The sequence below is a fragment of the Ambystoma mexicanum genome, chromosome 3q (assembly GCF_040938575.1).
Source record: "Ambystoma mexicanum isolate Mex_15411 chromosome 3q, UKY_AmexF1_1, whole genome shotgun sequence".
Taxonomy (NCBI): Eukaryota; Metazoa; Chordata; class Amphibia; order Caudata; family Ambystomatidae; genus Ambystoma; species Ambystoma mexicanum.
In genome coordinates, this window is record NC_090926.1 from 1,080,373,398 (window position 1) to 1,080,387,348 (window position 13,951).

Below are 13,951 nucleotides of genomic sequence, written 5' to 3' on the forward strand. Positions count from 1 at the left end.
ATATTACCAACAGATACGAGGGACCAGCGTGGGATCTACTTTTGCTCCAGACGTGGCAAATTTATACATGGACAAACTTGAAACTACATTTATCTACAGTGACAACAACCAATGCAAGACCCAACTCATTGGGTGGGTCCGATATATCGACGATATTTTCACAGTATGGAGAGGAACATCAACCACACTCCAGGAATTCCATGCATGGCTCAACCGTATAGATCGCTGCATCCAATTCACGATGCATCACGACAATACCCTCATCCCCTTTCTGGACTTAGACATCAAGATCACAGACCTAGACACCTTTGTTGCAACTCAATATCGCAAACTGACAGACAAGAACACACTGTTGAACTTTAAGAGCTTTCACCCACAAGCACTCAGAAAATCTCCCCTTCGGCCAATTCCTAGGAATAAGGAGATATTGTACAACACTACCTGAATATGATAGACCTGGCAAAGATCTGGAAATCCGGCTACCCATCACCTATCATTCGCAAAGCATGCAGGACAGCAAGACACACCAACAGAGAAAACTCCCTTACAAAATATCAAAGAGAGGAACACAGAGAAAAAAATGACATGCGTGACCACTTTCACATCAGTCAGCAATGAGATCAGAAGAGTCATCTTAAACAACTGGAACCTCCTGAATACGGATTCTTTCTCTCCAGAAAAACCAAGGTCCGCCTTCAAGAGTAGCCAGAACCCTAGAGACCGACTAGTCCACACATACCCCATCGTCAAAAACCAAAGAGACACCCAAACCAACCGTTGGCACCTTTCAACCGGCAGTTGGGCACTACAAATGCAGGAGATGTTCTGTGTGCAGCCTGACCCAGGACCAAAAAGAAGTCGTCCTTAACGGCACACTGTGGAAATACAAAACCTTCACCAACTGTCTATCCAAATGGAGTATCTATGCCATCAAAGGCCCGTGCAACCTACTATACATAGGCAAAAGTAAACGGGAGATCAGGCAGCGTATCTGCGAACACGTGCCTGAAGAACTCAATAGAGGACAAACCTATGGTAGCACACTTTTCGAAGCTCAAACACAAACACACAGACTTCCGATGGTTCATCATTCAAACCGTCAACGCCAAAGCAAGAGGAGGCAACCGCGACCTAGATCTAAGAAAACTAGAACAGGAATGGATCCATCGGCTGGACACAGTCAAGGAAGGACTCAATGTTTCCATCGAGTGGAACATTTTCTTCTAATGACTGAACATCACATCACACCTATTCACCCAGGTAGGCCTCATATCCAGCCAAGACGATAGGCATTTCTCCCCTCAACCCTCCAGGGACCATGGCGACCATCACAGGGTTCCACACATACGAGGTCAACAATCCACAACATCAATAAGGCACTTACAAAGCACAGACACCCGGCCTACTTTCACCTCCGGGGTAACACACCGTGACTACCATATGGGATAACTATATGTGCATAGCAACAGGCGTGAGGGTCACATGAGTCAACCTATATCAATACCAAAGTGATGCCAGTATGCACAATCTGTCGATACACCTTCTTTTGAAATAAGCATGTAAATGCGACTGGGCCGTCTTTGCAATATAGACCTACGTGTCTAGTGTTTGGGCAATACAAATGTCCTTTTGTTGTATCACTGCAAAGAATTGTTAAGAAAAATATTGTTTTGTCCAAAAATGTACCATATGACGAGCATCATGATATACACTGATTAACTTGCTTATGTACCAGATGCATTAAGGATGTATCCACACACACACACGCGGCCCCCTGACCAATACACAGGGTCTAGATCAGAGTTATCCAATAAGGCTATCTAGAGTGACTTGTGCACGTACATGATTTGAAAAAGCCCACCAGACTCTTTTGGGTACATTACATTTGTGTCTTTGCCACAGAGTGCGGCACGAAACTATGTCCACCACAGACAGATACACCCCCTGAGAGGCGAGCGCACACACATCGGGGCACAGAACGCCTGCGATCAGAGCCAGAGACCTAGATTACGATCAGTTCATCGGATCCGGTATAACACAGCGCGTAAATATACACGCTCCGTGGATCCGCCTATCACGAGCGGCCACTCTGCACTAACCAATCGGGTTACAAGCCATGGCTGCTTAGTGACCCACGCGTCTAACAACCACTCATTTGCATAGGACGAATAGTGTTCCTGTCCCTGCACATGCGCACAAACGGCTGCACGTCCCCTCGGCAGCACACAGCTCCTGCAGCTCCACGCAGGTAAGCAAAGCAGACCATTCTGGGTCCCCCCCTAGACCCGTACAGCGCTACTAGCACGGTAATGAAATAGAATCTTGTGAATCAACCAGAGTCACACATTACGGACCATTCACGGCCCCTCGTTATGACTCCTAGCACACTGCATGCGTAGTACATGGTGCACAGCTAGCCCCTGGGAGCACCCACCCGGATTAGTTTTCCTTGCACCGCCCACGCACAAACCCAGGTGTAATTCACATGCACAGGCAAAATAATGCAGCAACACTGCATGTAAAATAAGATAAGAAATGCTGACTAGCCCGTGGCACCATTTCTTACAGATTTGAGAGCCCTGGCGTCCACTACATCCGACGCAACCACAGTCCTCCTCCACACTGCACTGAAGGAGGTACAAGGAAGAATAAGAAAATAATGCATACATGAGGCACAGAAAAGGCTTTTAAAATGACCATATAGACACACATTTTAACAGTAATTTCTAACTTTATTTTCTGTTAACTTTAGACTCCCTATCAGACCATCATTGTGGAGGACCACAGCACATCCCCCCACCCTCATTCTCCAACAGTCCTGAGGAAAGCACCAGAACACCAACTACAGAGGTTGTAGTGAATACATGTTCGTGCTTGAAACACTATAGGTGTCGACTAGATAGGCGTATGGACATTCTTGCTATACTCTAAGTCACAAAAATACGAACCCCTTCACAGTGGTTTTTTTAATCAAAAACGTGTGTAACATGTATGTAAATATATGATATACCATTACAGGCACAGAAAATTTGACGGTTCATTTCCTGGGACCATATGCCTACACATGGTAATAGCATAAATCACCCAAAAATAAAAATATGTTGGGAAATGCAAGTATGGTGCTCTATTAGATGCACAGACTAAATATGAGTATCTGTTAAAAGTGTGGTGACTATCACCTATAAGTGTCAGAAGGGAGGGCTAGCCGGAATCCTTTATATATAAGCAATGGCAGTAATACCTCTATGATGCGCAGCGGAAACTGCCCAGGTGGCATTACTGTATGTAGCAATTCCACCTAACCCCATGACAACTCCAGTGGGACTCCATAATGGGACTAGCTCAGACCTCAGAGCATGTGGTAGTTGCTGTTACCACATGCGATAATGGTAATTGGGTTTGGCAAATAATGTGAGTACGTGGCAATATGATGTCAGTGCCTGAGGGGCGTGGCTACATGGCCACAGAGTAGGACGTGGTCCTGAGATGCTCCTGCCGATCCTATCCTGATCCTGCAACATATACATGCTCGGAGGCAGCTGTGAAAAGGAAACCAGAACCCATAGAAGCATAAAGGTGCAGAGCACACTGCGGTCGAATCTCTGGTGAAAAACGCAGCATGGGACGCGAACCGCAGGCTGCAGAAGATTACAGCATTAGATGGGGGTGACAAACAAGATGGCGGCTGCGGGAGAACAAAGGAATACACTGTGAGATGGCTGGAAGAAAGGAAAAAGCTGCGCCGCAGCCAAACAAAGACGGACCCTGGTCCGGGATAGAAGAAGGGCCAGCTGAGAGGGAGGCATCAACGGCCACTTGAGTCTGCCTGCTACAGAGGCGGTGGCAATAATAGAAAAGGAAGCTAGTCGGAAACGGCCGAAAAAGCAACCCACAAGTGCCCAGCTGACTGTGAGGAGCACGTACTGCTGGCCCCGGTGGAGGAAGACACAGAGGATCTCTGCGCAAGTGACCTTGACGGATGAGGAAAGGAACCCCGGAACGACAAACGGAAAGTGTTGTGCACTCAAGGACAGGAGACGCTGCCAACTGTCTTCGGAAACCCCGGCGAGTCAGCGGAATAGTCCACAAGCTGTCCGCGGGATGTTTGGAGTGGGGGGCCGATGCGACACTGAGCGGCGGGGCCGGACAGAGCCCGCTGCAGCGAGCATGGAAACTGTGTAGTGGGCAGGACAATACGAAACCTACAGTAGCCGACATCATTGAGGCAACCCCGGCTTACTAGCGTGACATGGACTATAAAAACACTGCAAAGTCAGACACTAGAGCGGCCTCCCCAACCCATGAGCGTATCTGGCCACATTAAGATAATAACCTGCGGGGAGCCCTACGCCCCCCGGGCGGGCCGATCTGGACGTGATTCCAACAGAGAGTGGAATTGCAAACTGACTGCCCTAGACCTCCTCATAATAGGTAAGGAGCGCACACATACAACGGGAAGCAACTAAAAAGCGCAAAACGCAGGTCCTCAGGCCATACGGACGAGGTGCACATAGCAGCACATTGCAAAAGGGAGGAAACCCGCACAGGGGTGAGCTCAAATACTGCAGCCTAATTGGAAAGCAGAAAGGGAAGCAAAGCGCACAACCCATGAGAGCAAAGGAAGAACTAAAGCCCTGGAATACCATGCGGCATGAATCACAAATGGACACAGCCAATGTACCCGCTGCCCAGAGACCCACTATAAACACCGGACAAGGTGTAGATGCGGCACGCTCCAGACGCAACTTGGGATAGCTGGAACAGAGAGATAGTGAATGTGCATATAGCGAACGGCATAACAATAACGGAGCATGCTGTGCTGCGGCTGGAAGCGGATTCATGAGCACGGACATAAGGGTGCTAATGCAAGGCACTGGTAGACACATTACACCAAGAACAAGGAGCGCAGCAAAGAGGCCCTGCGGCATACAAAGAATTGACGGGTCAGACACAAGGTCGGCATAGGACCATGAACCCTAAAGAGCGGAGGCGGTGACATGGCCCAATGAGGACCGGAATACAAAGGCAATAGTAGTGGCAGCAGCCAGGAGAGGTGGGAGAGCACAACCCATTCGCGGGATAATACAAATAGCACATGTGGACTCAAACCAAAGCCTCCTCCATGAACCACAGTTAACTATACAACAAACCTGAAGAGCCGGAGACTACATTCCCGATAACCCGAATTGAGGCACACAACAACATTGGATGGCGAGCAAACAGACGAAGACAAAATGGAAACAACCCACGCTGGAGGAATACGCAAGAAGACTGCAGCTGACAGAAGGGGCAAGGAGTAAGGAGAACCCCCACCCCCCACGGACACCACCCCAGTGCGCAAAGATCAGCAGATCCTGGAAGCGATTGCAGACCTGAAACTAACGTGGGAAACTAAACTGGAGTCAGCCATGGTTGAACTTAAGGCAGCACTGGAACTCATAGTTGGCGCAGTCCAGGAGGAAGGTAATCTACTCAGACAAGATGTCAGAGTGCTAGCAGAACACCCTGGCGAACTGGAAAAAGAAGTGACTCCATACACAGCTGTATGTGCGTCCCATCCATCGGAGATCCACATCCTGAAACAACATGTGAGCAACCTGGAAACTAGAGCGGAAGAAGCGGAAGGACCTTCTCAGAGAAATAACATACGTAGAGGGATCAAACCCAATGCACTATGTTGAGACGATGTTGCTGCACGAAATAGGGCGAGGGGCGCTCACCCAAGGATTTGCAGTGGAAAAAGCGCAGAGCCTTAACGAGGAAGCCACCGCCAGGAGCCCCCCCAAGACCAATAATTGCCAAAATCCTGAATTATCGAGATAGGGAGAAGATCCTAGAACACTTCCGGAAAGGTGGCACGATACAAAGGGCTTCTGCGAATATTACAGCGTACCCAGACTACACACTCTTGGTGCAGGGACGACGAATGAACTATGGGCCAGTGAAGAAAAGACTGCGAGAGGCGGGCTACAAATATATGTTGATGTATCTGGAGAAACTGAAGGTGTATCACAAAAACAGAGCCCTGTTCTTTGACACCCCTGAGGACGCGACTGAGTGGTTGGATGCCCAGAACTGCCCGTCAGAAACAGATAAGCAGAAAGAAGATGGATCAGCTAAGTAAGACAGCGACTGCAGTAATCGAGGTGCTGTAAAGCCAGACTCTGGGACTTCAATATAAGCCAGGGCGAAGCTAGCTGGATAGAAAAGAGGTGGGTTGAATAAATAGATATGACCAGGCATGGCGCAAAAGTACAAAATTAAAGGAATCTAGATTGACTCGCTCCCACACCCCCACAGATAGCTTAGTTAGGTTACCGATAGATCAGTAACCTCCAGCTGGGATCCTAATATCCTCCAGAAAGGACCAAATGCGGGATAGCCTGAGATCCAGGGGTGGAGCTGGGCAACAGTTGGGAACGGGATGAGTGGGGTGAGGGGAGGGAGTTGGGAGGTGTGTAGTGCATTTAGTTGGGAAGATTGGGGGTTGGGAGGGTAGTTGGGGGTTTTATGTTTAAATTAGAAAGGGAACGAGCTCACATCCACGCCAAGCTATTTGGAGGGAAGGACAAGGAGGGAGACGTGACAGGATATGGATGACAATGGGAGACCTTAGAATAGTAACCTGGAATGTCAGAGGTCTCAACAACTACCTGAAGAGGAATAAGGTGATGATGTACCTGAGAAGGCAAAAAGTAGATAAAGCCTTATTGCAAGAAACCCACCTCACCAAAGCGAAACTAGAGGTGGTAAAGAAAAAGTGGAGGGGGACCACCACAGGAGCAAAGTATTCAGCATATGCCAGGGGAGTAATCATCTGGGTGGCACCACATGTGCCCTCCCAGATGCTACAGGCCACAGTGGAGCCGGACGGGAGGATGGTAGTGATTCGGGGGCTGTTAGAGAACAGAGAACTGTGCATTATAGATACTTAAGCCCCTAACCATGACACAGTGGCCTATTTTAAGACACTATATAGTAAAATCAGCCTCCAAATAGGTGCGGTTATATGGGGTGGGGACTTCGATTGCATGCTGAACCCCTAAATGGACAGGTCAGACACTAAATTAGATGGGGGGCGCTGTTGAGCAGCCGACAAAATGGCTGCCTAGTTTTCCAGCTCCGTGTGTTGCCGCTCTATATCTGCTTCCATCTGCGGTTTAACATCTTGCCCCATCTTCAAACCCGGCTCCTGCCTTGCAGACACTTGGAGCCACCTGTCTGTGAAATTCTGCCCCGAATCGGACCTTCTGAGCCTAGGTTCAGCCGACGGCGTTGCCCCTGTGCTGGGCCGACTGGGCCGCCGCGCTGCCTGCAGCCCTGCGGATCGCGTAGTCTCACTACCCGCTTCCCTCGCTCGATCGCTGGTCTCCCGATGCCTGGGGGCTGGAGCTGATCTGGAGCGCGGGGGCCGCCTTCACTGCCCGCGCTGATACGTGTGGGTGAATCCCGCATCGGACTTCACCGCCTGGCCACTGGGATCTCCCGCGGCCGTCCGCCGCTCTGCGCTCTTGTGGCGCCTCTGGCTGGCTCCTTCCCGCGGCCCCTGTCTCTCCGCGGGACTCTCGAGGATATCTCCCCCGCCGGGACTGCGGCCAGGGAGCTTCTCGGTGCGGCGCTGTGTTTGTGCCGTCGGACGCATGTGATCCCCTGCGGGTGCCGTGTGGGCTCGCTGGGGACCCTGTCATCTGGATCGATCACAGGCTTGAGGTGAGGAGCTGGGGAGGCTACTGCGTGCAGGCGTTCCTGTGATCCCTCTGCTCTGATTGCGGCCCCTACACCCTCATCTATGCTCCACGGCACTGGGATCTCGCGGCGCCGGCCCATTTTGCCTCCTGTGATCTATTGAGGCACACTGCATGGTCATCTCCCCTGACACTGCCTCCCCTACACCCTGGCTCAGGGGCTTTGATAATACGCTCCTGATGACTCTGTGGGTTGCTATTACACCATCTAAAAGAGAGTGATTTCCTTCATTTGATCTTTGCTTTGCATAGCCCCAGGTCATATATAGTGCCTAAATACTCATATCACACAATGTCTAACAGATCCAGGAATACCAGTAAGACTGGGGCTATGGATAAATTTGCAAAAGCCACCCCGAGATCCGAATCGGCCCACTCTTCATGTGACCAGACCGACACGCCACTCCCTGCAGAGGGGCCTCATGCGGACCTGACGGTCATGATGGAATCTATGGCCAGAAACTTTGCTGCATTTCATGAAAAGCTGGATGATATTAATGCAAATGTGGCATCTCTTAGGGCCGAGTTGGATCAACAGGAGACGCGAATCACTGAGGCTGAAAACAGAATCAGTGCCAGTGAGGACACCATAGTCACACTGCAGGGTACAGTGGCCACCCTTGTCACGGACATGAAGTCAGTAAAGGCTAAGTGTGATGACCTCGAATCCAGATCATGGAGGAATAATATACGCATTATTGGGGTCCCGGAAAATGCGTTGAAGGGCCGACTCGAATTGGCTGTCGAGAACCTCTTGAAGGATCTATTGGGCAACCCGGATATGTCCCCCTTCTTCACCATCGAACGGGCCCACAGGGCACTGACCCCACGTCCCAAACTGGTGACTTTGCAAGACCCATTATTGCAAAAATCCTGAGTTTTAAAGATCACGACCAGATCCTCCGCCTCGCACGTGAGAAGGGTGAGCTCAGAATGGACTTGCAGGTGATCCGAATTTTCCCTGACTTCTCGACCGGAGTCCAGCAGGGACGTCGCCAATTCCTTGGAGTTAAGAAACTGCTCAGGGAGAGAAACATTCCTTATGCCATCCTATTCCCTGCACGTCTAAAGTTCACATTCAACAACAAACTTTACTTCTTTACGGTGCCTTCGGAGGCGGTGAAATTCATAGAGGCACACATTCCCCCTCATCCACCCGCTGAGGATATGATGGAGAATGATATGATATGATATGATATGGCATTTGTAACGCGCCTATACACAAGTGTTTCAAGGCGCGACGAGGCAGGGAGGGGGGGAACAAGGGGAGGACAGACAACGATCCTACTAGGCCAGGTGTCATTCAGATTGCGCAAGTGCGGGGGTAGTGGAAGTGCAAGGGGAAGGGGAGGGGGGAAGTGCAGTACAAGACAAGGGCCATCTGGTGACAAGTGCAGGGTAAGTGCAGACAAGTGCTGGGAAGGGGGGGCTGTAGGGATACAGAGACAGTCCTGCAGTGCAGGGGTTGCCAGGGAGGCAGTGCAAGTGGAGAGTGGCTGGGCCCAGGACCGAGGTCGGTGAGAGTGGCCCAGTTGCAGATTCAGTGCAGTTTCAGTGAAGAATTAGCAGGGGAGAGGGAGAGAGAAAGCAGAAGCAAAGAGGAAGGTTTTGAGGTGCTTCCGGAACCGGAGATGGTTCTCCTCAAATTTCAGGGAGGCAGGAAGACTGTTCCAGAGAGAGGCCCCTGCCGCAGAGAGAGATCTACCACCAGCTCGTTGCTTCGAGAAGCGGCTGACCCAGAGGGAGTTGGAGACGGATGAGCGAAGGGTTCGGGAAGGAAGATATTTAGGAAGAGAGAGTTGAAGGTATTTAGGCCCCAGGAGGCCTTGTGGACAATGCAGAGGGTTTTGAACTTTATCCTCGCAGCCACTGGGAGCCAGTGTAGAGATTTCAGTCCTGGAGAGATACGGTCCCTGGGCTTGAGGCCAAGGACAAGTCTCGCAGTTCTGTTCTGGATGAGTTGCAGAGGGCAGAGAGTGGAGGCAGGCAGATTAAGATAGAGGCTTTTACAGTAGTCCAGCTTTGAGAGAACCAGGGCTCGGGAGACAGTGAGCTTCTGGGGGAAGGAGAGGAAGAGAAGAATACCTCTGAGGAGGTGCAGCTGGTAGTGAGACTTCTTAGAGACGTCAGAATGACTGAACTCTATCCGGGGCTTGCTCCCTCTGATCGTCCTATGGTCAGGCGTTCTGATGGCTCCATCGCTCATTAGCCTCCTCCACAATTATCCGGTTGTTCTATTTACATTTCCTATGTAGCTCGGGCTGTACTCACAGCACCTAATCTCTCAGAGATGCACTGTTAAATTACCATAATGTTGAACTACTCATCGTGACCATGTTGACTTCCTATTGTTGTTGAGTGTAACGTTCCTTTGATTCACATTCAGGCCCGGCACGGCCACTGATAGATGCAGCAACATGCATTATCATACCGCAAACACTGCTTGTTTTCTCACGGATCCTACTGGGCTCCCAGCGTGCTAGCACACGGCAATAGTGCACCCCATTGCGATTGCACTGTTCTTCATACTTTTGTTATGGGATAGCCCCTGTTGGGCTCCTGCACCCACCAGCTGGATCAGGTTGGGGTCGATCCGGCTGTGCACAGTTAGGGGTGGTTGGCGTTTACAGTGCTAAATTTGGGTTAGTGGTGAGGGTGGTGGGTGGGAACGGGGTGTTATCTAAAAAAGGCACACGAGGTTGCATGGTGCGAGCATTAAAGGGCCAGGACTGCATGATCGACATCAAACTTTGAGGCACACACTACTGTTGGGTCCGAGACGTCCACTAAAAATGTGTGTGATATGATAGGATATTTATCATTGCAATGTCTACCGTCATAATGTCCTGGAATGTCCGTGGGCTAAGCAATCATACCAAGGCCCGTAAAATCATAGCTTATGCTAACAGACATAGCTGTAAGGTACCGCTCCTACAGGAGACGCACTCCAATAGCCCCATACCAAGAACTTTGGCCCCGGCATGGGGACCGGCGAGATTCTTCACCTCCTATTCCACTCAATCCAGGGGTGTTCTAACGATGATTCACAAATCCATTAAGTTTACATTGCACAAAAGCTACACCGACCCTGAGGGACGTTATGTAATACTGCACTGCACTCTGGCTAACAAAGAATATCTACTTGTGAATACCTACTGCCCCAATGTGGACTCCCCCGAATTTTTTGACAATATCACCACCATACTGCTGGGATATGTGGGCATACTGATTTTGTGGGGTGGGGATTTCAATCTTATCCTTGACACGGTCCTGGACAGAACTGGAACTGCTCCCCGTTCTTTGTCCAGTGCTGCACGCAGACTGCAAGCCCACATTAAGACACTTGACATCTGTGACGCTTGGAGAACGCTACACCCCCAACGGAGAGACTACACCTACTATTCATCAGTGCACGATAGCTCTTCTATGATAGACCTATTTCTTGCATCAAAAGGAGTCATGGGTAAGGTGGTGGCATCCCAGATCCTACCTCGCACACTGTCTGATCATGCCCCGATTACACTCACGGCGAGGCTGGGGATACCTGTCCCGACGTTTAGCACCTGGCGTTTCAAATCCGAGGCCCTTAGGGATGTTGTATTTAGGGCTGAAATACTTGCTGACATTCTGTCTTTCTTTGAACACAACACTCTTCCGGACACCTCGGCTGCAGTCAGGTGGGACGCCTTCAAAGTGTATATTAGGGGTATGTCTATCTGCCAGGAGGCTGGGGTGTTGAAAACAATCAGAACCGCATTGGGTCGATCTGAAACCAAATTGGAACTGCAATGTGCCACTAGGGCTGACCCCGCCATACTTGCTCAAGTCTCTGATGAACTCCAGGCATACAACAAGCTCGCCATCAGCGAAATACAATACTTTAGCCGCCCGCAAGCAGCCAGGAAATATGGGGAGGGAGACAGGTCCGGGTAATAACATTAGCGACTCTAATAAAATGGGAATCTGGTCGGACGCAAATCACCTCTATTAAAGATAACCATGGCAACGCACAATGGGCTGACCAACAAATCCTAGACACATTCACTGAGTTCTACAGGTCCCTCTACTCTCAACCTGCTGAACACACAGAACAATATATGCGAGAACTCTTCGACCAGATCCCCACCACAGAGATCTCCTCCGCTACTCGAGACGGATTGGACTCCCGAATTACACTAGATGAAATAGTAACAGCCATGTCTGGCTTGCCCAAAGGCAAGGCCCCGGGACCCGACGACCTAACCGCCGATTTCTACCAAGAGCACATCTCCATAATCGCCCCCAGGCTGCTTGAGGTCTGGGACGAATCGCTCCGTGCCTCTATCCTCCCCCTCTCCATGCGCGAAGCAGCCATTACAGTGCTGCTCAAGCCTGGCAAACCTGATGATGAATGTGGGTCCTATAGACCCCTCTCCCTTATGAATCTCGACACAAAGATCTTTGCAAAAATTATAGCAAACCGATTTCTGCCCATTATGACATATTTAGTCCATGAAGACCAGGCCGGCTTTGTACCTGGAAGGTCTACCTCCCACAATATCAGAAGACTGTTTAATGTGATGTCCCGCATTGATCAGGATGTACAAGCGGTGGCGGTCACGCTTGATGCCCAGAAGGCCTTCGATATGGTCTCCTGGAAATACACATGGCTGGTGCTGGAGACCATGGGCATAGGCCCAAACATGATTAGGTTCATCAAATTGTTGTACACTTCTCCTGTGACGCGGGTTACAACCAATACACTGACATCTGACCTTTTCACACTCTTCAGGGGTACCCGACAGGGATGCCCCTTCTCTCCTATTCTGTTCGCCCTAGCAATAGAGCCGATGGCAGACTATGTCCGCGCTCATCACGCCCGTAAGGGAATAAGACTGAAAGACAGTCCCGAAATGATATCTTTGTATGCGGACGATGCTTTGTTATACATCAGAGACCCTGCAACACATCTTGACCCTATACTAAGAGACATCACCCGCATTGGCACCCGCTCCAGTTTCACTATTAATTATTCCAAATCAGAGATCTTCCCGCTCACTAATTCCACCCAGCAACCCACCACTGAATACCCCCTCCGTTGGTCTCCGAATGGTGTTAGATATCTGGGTGTGCAAATATCATTAGCCAAATCCACCCTCCTTGCTGATAATTATTCTGCGGTATCAAATAGTTGAGACTAAACTCCTACGGTGGCATGCCCTCCCACTATCCATTGCTGGACGGCTCTCCCTCATTAAAATGATCCTACTCCCCAAACTTCTTTACACGTTTAGTAACTTACCCGTATGGCCCGGGAGGCAATACTTTACTAGACTACACACACTATGTGCACAGTTTCTCTGGCACTCTGGCGCAGTACGCAAAAAGTGGATGGACATGGCACTCCCATATAGACAAGGGGGACTCACGGCTCCAGATCTGTCACTTTATTGGTCCGCGGCCCAGGCCCAGCATTCCACTCACTGGTACCCTGGTACTCCGGTGCGTCCCCATATCAAACTGGAACGACTGGCAGCTGCTGGTATCAACCTAATGTCCCTCATACTACATCGGCACTACACACCTGACTCTCCAATTGATCTAATCAACACGACCCTTCAAGCCTGGGCTCGCCTGCTATTTCAGACACCTGAAGCCTCTCCGTACTACAAGTGGCTTCCTGTTTGGGCCTTTCCCGTCCCAAACCCACTCATGATGTGGCACTGGCCCGATGCTGGGATACCAAGCACTGATGGACTTCTACCCCGAAGGCAGGTTCATTGACCCCCAAACTTTCGCACTAAATGGCCCACATTCCCTGATGAGCCCCCAGACAACTCGGCCATTGCATATATTGCCAACTTTGGAGGTGCCCATGGAGTAGTCTCATCTTTACAAGATCCTACAGGATGCTACTCCCACTCTCAAGGCACGTGATGAATGGGCTGGAGAACTAGATCTAGAAATATCAGATAGGGTCTGGGGGGATATGTGCCTACACACTCAAAAAGTCTCCCTCAATTTCCGTCTTCGCGCCATGCAGTATAAACTTCTAAATAGACTTTACTACACTCCATACAGGACTTCGAGGTTCACCCGCGCTACGGCGCACCCCTGCCCCCGCTGCGGGGCGACGGCAGCTGACCACTTACACATGTTCTGGTCTTGTGACAAATTGCTGGGGTTCTGGGAAAGCATCCTAGAAACGCTCACGGCTATCACTGACA

General features: G+C 50.3%; 1 protein-coding gene across 2 annotated transcripts in view; it reads right to left on the reverse strand.

Annotated features, from left to right (window-relative positions):
- Positions 1 to 13,951, reverse strand: part of LOC138583265 (uncharacterized) — a 560,015-nt gene that overhangs the window by 167,798 nt on the left and 378,266 nt on the right. The gene's annotated exons all lie outside the window — the stretch shown is intronic.